The 9,715-nt window shown below is 36.3% G+C and overlaps 1 pseudogene; it reads left to right on the top strand.

Moving 5' to 3' along the window:
• The first annotated feature begins 1,319 nt into the window (after positions 1–1,319).
• LOC101673655 lies at positions 1,320–8,477 on the top strand (annotated as a pseudogene).
• Positions 8,478–9,715: the final 1,238 nt, after the last annotated feature.

The raw sequence follows: 9,715 nt of genomic DNA, 5'->3' as shown, positions 1-9,715 counted from the left end.
TATTTATAGACTCGTCTTCCTTACTTATAGACTCATTTTCCTTAGTTATGCACTCTCCAGTTATTAGTCAAAATAATGTTATCTGGGATAATGATTATATTTTTCAGCTAGCTTGCTGCCATGTAAATATATTCTGCCTCATTGTATATAAGCAGGAGTATCATGCATGAAATCTGTAAAGTCCTTAAATAGGTACAACTGTCTACATTCTTTCCTCTTTCTTACTGGCAAAGGGAAAAATGATGTTTGGAGCTCTGGCAGCCATCTTGAATCATGTAGTGGACATCATGGACTAAGGATGGCAGAGCAATAAGATAGAAAAGAACCTGTTTCTGATACTCCCAGCTCTGTGCTACATATCATATTTATTTATCCATGAGACAAAATTCTGTCTTTTTTAGACATTGTTACTTGAATTTTCTGTCACTTGTAGTGAAACCTGGTTCTAATACATCCTTCTGCTGGTAAGGTTGGTTGGATAATTTAGTCAGGTTAAAACAACTTAATTTAAAGTATTCTTCCAACAGACACAGTATATAAACTTGCAAAGGCTGATTAAATTTCACTAGGGCAGATCTTTATAAAAAGAATAAGTAACATATGTAAATATCACATCCGAATTTAAATACAGTATTTAACTGCCCTAGATTTCACAATGTATTCATAGCCTTGAGAGGGGATAAGAAACCACTTTATAATCCATTGATCCTTGTAAATTCTGTTTACATGTGTTTTTCAAATATGACATTTTTGTGTTGTGTTGATGGTCAGGACCTCTGAATTATAAAATATCCTCCATGAACACTCTGGAGAAGAAACCAAGAAGTGGTCTGTGACTTGCAAGCCCCTGCTGGGGTAGAGGGCAGTACTTTGGGAAAGAATACCCATTTGTAAAAGCCAATGGATTCTTTTTCTGAAATGGCTGCTGGACACCATTGTTCTAGTTCACTAGCTCTCACTAGCTGTTGAAGCTTCCTCTCTCCTTTCCTTCTACAAAACCTCCCACATTCGTTCTACACATTCCCAATACATGCTGGAATTAACCCTTTAAAAATAACATCTGATCATGTCATTTCACCATGAAGACACTTATGATTCCTTGTTGCCTCTAGGTTGGTGTAAATGGCTTGCACTTTTTCTGTCTTATCTTCCATGAACTTGCCCTGTCGTTCATCACACTTGGTCTATATTTAGACATGATGAAAATTTCACCTTGCTTCAAATATGCCATGCCTTTCACACCCTGCATTTGGAACAGGGCATTTTCTGTGCCTGAAGTAACACCCATACCCCAAAACTTGCTTTTTAGAAGGTTCAGGATGCATCTCATGGATCTAATAGCCTTTGCTCAAAAAGGTTCAAAAGCCTTTGTCACGACTACAGACAAGGTAAGGTGAACCACTCCTTCCCTGACCCATATTCTGCATTTTGTTCTACCCTACCATAGCACTTATGAGGTGATTTATAATTGATCAGTCTTCAAATCTGATTCCTCCTGTGTGAGATGCTGGAGCTTTTCTAGTACTCAGGTCAATGTCCATAACAGAGTTGCAAATGGCTATGTCTTGGAGAATGGGCTACATCCATGGCTGAGACAAGGTCATCCCAACAAAAAGCATTTGTGTTTAAGTGTAGGTTAAGGTTTGTATGATAAGGGGAGAAATTAGGTGTATGATAGGACTTATGTAGATATTTTCAACTTCTTGGAAAAGATATTCATAGGAATGAATATACAGAAACATGCATGAATATCCTCTAACCCACAATATCTTTCTTCCTACCTTGAAGAGAAATTCAGCATTCCTTAGAGCTGAATTTTCCTGGAATTAAAATTATGGAGTCATAGAATTGTAAAGCAAAAAAGGACCTTAAAAATTATTGACTCCAACTTCATAATTTATAAATGAGAAAACTAAGGCCCAGAGAGATTAAAAGATTTGTCAAAGGACACCCAGCTAGTTAGTGTCAATCAGATCTGAAATCCTGGTCTCTTGACTCCAGTGTTCTTCAAACATTTCAATCGTCAGTCCCTGGTTAAGGACAGCCAGCAGCTGTGAAGCACACGGACTTTAATTTCAAGTTAAATCAGAGCTAAAGCACAGATAAACCCAAGGGTTTCAGCTACAAATTAAGCAGGTGAGAGAAGATAAGTGAGATTATTTGATGAAAATTTTTAAATCATACACTGTTAGAGTGTAAAAGTCCAAGCCCCCAGTTTTCATAAATGAAAATAAGAAGGAAATAAATTGACTTTCTCCACCTCAATCATAAAACCAGAGACAGAGACAAAACAAGAACTTTGAATGCAACTGTGACATGGACTTCACAAATCTCCTGTAGATAAAAGGAGAGTCTACATAGAATAATGGTCCTCTCTTCCAAACATATTGGAGCCTGTGGCTGGTCAATTAATTAAAAGTTAGGTAAATTGGAAATTGGTTTAAAAAAATGATACATACATACCATAATAATCACAATAATTTTAATTTTAAGCATGAATGTATTCTTATTCTCCATATGTAAATAAACAAACTCCAAAAAAAAAAAGTGAATGCACATTAGCTTAAAATGATACAAAATTATTATCCTATAATTCTGGAGGTCAGAATCCAAAATGGATCTCACTGGGCTCAAGGGGTCTGTAGGGCTGCAGAGCTTCACAGCAGCCTCCCATGGAGGTTCCAGGGAAGAATCTGTTCCTGGCCTTCTCTAGCTTCTAGACTTCCCCAACATTCCTTGGCTCATGGTTCCCTCCCATCTTCAAAGCCAGCAATCACCTCTGTTTCTCTCATTACATCTCCTCCTCTCACTGAGACTCTACTACCTTTCTTTCACTTGGGATTATATTGGATCCAACTGGATAAACCAGGATAATATCTCTATCTCAAGATCTTTAATCACATCTGTAAGGCCCCTTCAGCCATAACATACCACAGGGTCTGAAAATTGGGATGGGATATCTTTGAGGTTGGGGATGGGGGCACTGTTCTGCCAACCACAACATGGCTGTGTGATTGACGTTTTCTTTCCTTCCTCAGTCCTTCATAAAGCGTATTGTCTACTATTTCTAGTGTATGTCTTTATATTTTTTTAAGATTTATTTATTTATTTGAGAGAGAGAAAGAGAGCACATGAGCAGGAGGAGGGGTAGCAGAGAGGGAGAGGGACAGAGAGAAGCCCAAGAAGAGCAGAGCCCAACACAGGGAGCCCGATCCCATAACCCTGAGATCATGACTTGAGTCAAAATCAAGAGTCAGATGCTCAGCAAACTGAGACATCTAGGCACCCCTCTACTGTGTATCTTTAAAGTTAAAGTAATACTTTAGAGCATTTGGAAAGCAACCTGTTTAGAATTCTTCTGGGGTGCCTGGGTGGCTCAGTGGGTTAAAGCCTCTGCCTTCACCTCGGGTCATGATCCCAAGGTCCTTGGATTGAGCCCCACGTCAGGCTCTCTGCTCAACAGGGAGCCTGATTGCCCTCCTCTCTCTCTGCCTGCCTCTCTGCCTACTTGTGTCCTCTGTCAAATAAATAAAATCTTAAAAAAAAAAAAAAAAAGAATTCTTCCAAATTTGTCTCTCAATTTTTTTTATGATGTCTGTCCCACAACCAATTTCAAACTGATTTTTGATGTGATTTGTCTTTTTTGGTCCTTCTGAAGTATTGATTTAGGTGTTATAGATACAATTCTCTTTTTTGCACTCCTATGTTACTGGTTAATGTACTAATATACACACAATTACAGTAACAAGTTCTCCTCACTTAAACAGTTTTGAGGAAAAACAGAACTTGGTAAAAATTGCTTCACTGTGGGACACAAAGGTGACCAGGTTGTTGAAAGGGGGCTGACAAATCCCTGGTCTTCAGTGTGTACAGAAATAAATGAAAAGTTTTCTTCACCTAGTAGATTGTATACATGACAGTGGTTTAAGAAAGCTTCTATTATATAAAGTATCTTGTATACTATAAGGCATTCTATAGATATGAACTATCATTATTATTTCTGCTTTTGCTTCAAGATCTTATATTAAGAATTATACAAATAAACATTTATAATTGAATATGGATGATGCATGCCACATGGCAAAAAGCAGTCTAGGGATGCCTGGGTGGCAAAGTCGGGTAGGCATCTGCCTTCTGTTTGGTTGTGATCTTAGGGTCCTAGGATCGAGTCCCACGTCTGGCTCTTTGCTCAGTTGGGATTATACTTCTCCCTCTGCCTGCCATTCCCCTTGCTTGTGCTCTCTCTCTCTGAAAAATAAATAAAGTCTTACAAAAATAAAGAAAGAGAGAAAGAAAGAAAGAAAGAAAGAAAGAAAGAAAGAAAGAAGCCATCCAGAAATTAGCCTGATGACTAGGGAAATTCAAAACAATTTGAAAAACTTTCTGCTCAAGCAAGGATAAAATCTAGAATTAAATTAAGTTAGTTAGCAATATAGTCAAGTTTCAATCAATAAAGTCTTTAATTATAATTAATAGTTTATTTCCTTTATTAGTCTGCTTTTAAGCCTTCCCACTATCTCTCTAAAAATTTAGGTTTAACTGCCTAACTAAAGAGCTATTTTCAAAAATATTTAATTGGCTGGAAAAAATGTATTGAACTCTTCTTTCAGTTGACCTATCTTTAGAAAACTGAGCTATTTGGCTCATTAAACTATAAATGTATCCAGGCATCCTCGTGAAAGCATATTTTAACTCAGACTGAGTAGTGCAGGGTAGAGCCACATACTAATATTCTGAGATAGTAAACACAGATAGTAGAATGTGACAGTATATGGATCAAAAAAAAAATCAGTACTAAATCTAGAGTTGAAGGGTCTTTCCATAGATGTGTTCTTTTGCCTTCAAACTCTATTTATTATTTTTGACTGCTGAGTCAGGAACTGTCTCCATTTACTAGGTTGCTTAGGAGGACAAGAGAGATTCTAAGTGACCAAAAGAGGATTGGCTCCTAAGCACAAGGTATACCCACCAACCAAAGACATGGGTTTCTTTATCCCTACCCAAAGCACAAGCAAAGCACTCCTTCTGTATCAGTTTCCTGACTCTGCCACAACAAAGAACCAGAAACTAGATCAATGATAGAAACTTACTATCTCACAGTTTGAGAAGCTAGACTCCTGATATCAAGGTGTTGACAGGGTCTTGCTCTCTCTGATAGTTCTAGCAAAGACCTCTCTCCTAGCTTCTGAGAGTTCCTTGCCTGTGATAACATAACTCCAGCCATTTCATGAGATTCTCCCTGTGTGCATTATCTGTGTCCAAATTTCCCCTTTTCATCAGGACATCAGTCACATTGTTTTAGGGGACCATCCTATTCCAGTATAACCTCATCTTAACAAATTACATCTGCAATAGCCCTATTTTCAAATAAGTTAATATTCTGAGGAACTGGGGGTTGGGATTTCAGCATGTGAAATTCTGGTGGACACAGTTCCACCAGTAACACTCTCAGTGGAGGGAGCCATCATAATCATATGCTTCATACTAATTCTCCAAATAATTTTTAACGTTAATAACCAGTACATGGTCAATTTAACCAACTACCTTAGTAATAATCATAATCATAAAAATTATAGGGAGTGCCAATAGAAACAATAAGCAAATAAAAGATTAATAAAATAAAAGTTGATAAAAATTGGTGAGATCTGTTATTAGCTATGAATAAGAACATCACCAGTAAGAAAGAAGGAATTAACTGAGAACATGGCAATATGAGAAAAGCTTTTGTTTTTTTAATTTAATTTTATTTTTTCAGTGTTCCAATTTCATTGTTTATGCACCACACCCAGTGCTCCATGCAATATGTGCCTGGTGGTGGATATTAAGGAGAGCACATGTTGCAGAGAAAAGCTTTTAAAAAAGAAAAAGTAGAAGGAATAGGTCAAGAATAAGGAAGCTAAGTAACAAGAAAAGGATGTCCACTCTCACCCCTGTTGCTCAACATAGTGTTAGAAGATCTACCCACAGCAATCATAAAAAAAAAAAAAAAAAAAAAAACGAAATAAAAGTTATCCTAATTGGTAAGGAAGAAGTAAAACCATTCACTATTTGCAGATGACATGATACTATGTATAGAAAACCCCAAAGACTCCACCAAAAAATTGGAGAACTGTTAAATAAATTCAGTAATGTTGCAGGATACCAAATCAATATACAGAAATCCGCTGCATTGTTTTTAAGATTTCATATAGTTAAGAAAGAGAAGAAAGAAAGAAAGAAAGAGAAGGAGCAAAGGGGGAGAAAGAGGGAGGTGGAAAGAATCCCTTAGAGCAGACTCACACTAAGCATGGAGCCAGACACGAGGTTCAACCTCAGGATCCCAAGATCATGACCTGAGCCAAAACCAAGAGTCAGACGTTTATTGACTGAGCCATCTCACCACCCCAAATCTACTGCATTCCTATACACTGATAATGAAGTAGCAGAAAGAGAAATTAAGAAAGTAATCCCAGTTATAACTGCACTAAAAATACCAAGGAATAGACTTAACCTAGGAGATGAAAGATCTATACTTTGAAAACTGTAAAACATTAATAAAAGAAATTGAACATGACACAAACATATGGAAAGATATTCCATGCTCATGGATTGGGAGAATAAATATTGTTAAAATGTCCATAATACCTAAAGAAATCTACAGACATAATGCAATCTTTATCAAAATACCAACAACAGTTTTCATAGAACTAGAAAAAATAATCCTAAGATTTGTATAAAACCTCAAAAACCCCAAAGAGCCAAAGCACTCTCGAAAAAACAAAACTGGAGTTACCACAATCCCAGATTTCAAGATATACTTCAAAGCTGTAGTCATCAAAACAGTATGGTAGTGGCACAAAATACACACATAGGTCAATGGAACAGAATAGAGAGCCCAGAAATAAACCCATAATTATATGGTCAATATTCAACAAAGGAAGAAAGAATGTGCAAAAGATAAAAGACAGTCTCTTCAACAAATGGTGTTGGGAAAACTGGACAGCTACACACAAAAGAATGAAACTAGACCACTTTCTTATGTCCTACACAAAAATAAACTCAAAATGGATTAAGGACTTAAATGTGAGACTGAAACCATAGAGTATCTCAGAAGAGGACACAGATAGTAATTTCTCTGACATTGGCAGTGGAAACATTTTTCTAGATATGTCTCCTGAGGCAAGAGAAACAAAAGCAAAAATAAATTATTGGAACTACATCAAAATAAAAAGCTTCTGTACAGCAAAGAAACAATCAGCAAAACAAAATAACAACCTACTGAATGGGAGAAGGTATTTGCATATGACACATCCAATATAGGGTTAGTATTTAAAATATATACATCAACAGATGAATGGATAAAGAAGATGTGGTATATATACACAATGGAATACTATGCAGCCATCAAAAAATGAAATCTTGCCATTTGCGACAACGTGGATGGAACTAGAGGGTATCATGCTTAGCGAAATAAGTCAATTGGAGAAAGACAACTATCATATGATCTCCCTGATATGAGGAAGTGGAGATGCAACATGGCGGGGTGAAGGGGGTAGGAGAAGAATAAATGAAACAAGATGGGATTGGGAGGGAGACTAACCATAAGTGACTCTTAATCTCACAAAACAAACTGAGGGTTGCTGGGGGGAAGAGGGTTGGGAGAGGTGGATGGGGTTATGGACATTGGGGAGGGTATGTGCTATGGTGAGTGCTGTGAAGTGTGTAAACCTGGCGATTCACAGACCTGTACCCCTGGGGATAAAAATACATTATATGTCTATTAAAAATAAATAAATAAATAAATAAATAATAAATTTTTAAAAAATAAATAAAATAAAATAAAATATATAAAGATTCTCCTCTGCACCTCAGCCCCACCTTGCCTGGGTCCACGGCCACCTAGATCTATCATCTTCCCTCCCGGCCCTGCCAGAGGTGGGATACTGCCATAACAGAGCTTTCATGGAGCATTTTCCAGAGGGCTGATAAAGACAGGAGCCAAGAGATATCAGACAACAAGCTTCAGCAAGCACTGTCCGATAGCACATGGACTCCATTGAATCCAGTGACTGCCGGGTCAGTCATATCTATATTTGACTGAGAAAGCAAGGCTGGCATGAACTTCAGCAAGTTCAGTGGCACCTGGAAGTATATCACAGACTGCAGAACTTCTTCAACACCTATGACAGGAACAAGTCTGAGTGACTGAAAAGAGCAAGTTAAAGTAAGCTCTCTCTCAGGATACCGACTCTCTGACCAGTTTCACAACATCTTCATTTGAAAGTTTGACAGACAAGTGTGGGTGCAGATTGCATTTGATGACTTCATCCAGGGATGCATCCTCTTGCAGAGTTTGATAGATATATGCAGACATTATGATAGGGATCAGGATGGCTAAATTCAGGTATCATATGAACAGTATCTGTCCATGGTCTTCAGCATTGTATAACATTGGCCTTTGCAAATAGCTATGTGACTTAGGGGAGGAACACTAAAAAGGCCAAATCTCTCTTTACAGAAATGGAATGCATATGCAGTTGGGTACTGTTCTTCCTTAGGATTTTATATAATTAATATTTGGGGAACCAACTGTATCTATGTGGATAAACTGATTAAGGTTTTTGCAAATGTAAAAATAGTTATGATCGTTATTCACATACGAACATTTGATTTCAGATTGTTCAATTGTGCCATGACATAAGATATCATAATATTTCCGATATCCTGGATGCAAAAAATTCATCATGTGCATTTCTAGATAGTTCCAGTTCTATAATGGAAAGCCACTTTTATTAGTCAATAAGAATTTAAAACTAGTACAGAATTTGTACAGAGACTTTTATATGCCTCACATTTTTAAAATGGGGTTTAATGTATTTGACTATGCAACATAAGCAAATGCACCCTGTCAAAAAAAATATATATACATAGGCATAGATATATATGTGTGTATGTGTATATATATGTGTATATATGTGTATATATATGTATACACACAATATATATATTATATATTAAATATATATATACACACACTATATATAAAATGTTATATATTTTATATATAATATATACATATATAACTAATACAACTCAACCCCTCCAAATTTTTTAAATGGACAGAAGACATGAATAGACATATCTCCAAAGAAGATAACCAAATGATCAACAAACACATAAAAAGATGTTCAACATTACTCATAGTCAGGGAAATACAAATCAAAACCACAATGAGATATCGCCTCACACCTGTCAGAAGAGCTTAAATCAACAACACAAGAAACAACAAGTTTTGGTAAGGACATGCAGAAAAACAAATACTTGTGCTCTGTTGGTGGGAATGAAAACTAGTACAGTCACTATGGAAAACCATACGGAAGCTCTTCAAAAAGTTAAAAATAGAACTACCATATGATCCAGCAATTCTATTACTGGATATTTACACAAAGAATATAAAAACATTAATTCAAAGGGATATATGCAATAAATGCTTATTATAGCATTATTTATAATAGCGAAAATTTTGGAAACAACCTAAATATCCATTGATAGATGAATGGATAAAGAAGATGTGGTATGTATATACAATGGACTATTATTCAGCCATGAAAAAGAATGAAATCTTGCCATTTTCAACAACATAACTGGATCTAAAGGGTAAAATGCTAGGTGAAATAAGTCAGAGAAAGACAAATATGATTTCATTCACATGTGGAACCTAAATAAAACAGATGAA

Source organism: Mustela putorius, unplaced genomic scaffold (genome assembly GCF_011764305.1).
Source record: "Mustela putorius furo isolate JIRA1106 unplaced genomic scaffold, ASM1176430v1.1 tig00000151_pilon_pilon_pilon, whole genome shotgun sequence".
Taxonomy (NCBI): domain Eukaryota; kingdom Metazoa; phylum Chordata; class Mammalia; order Carnivora; family Mustelidae; genus Mustela; species Mustela putorius.
Note: the sequence above shows the minus strand (reverse complement) of the source record. Positions and strands in the feature narration are given on the sequence as shown.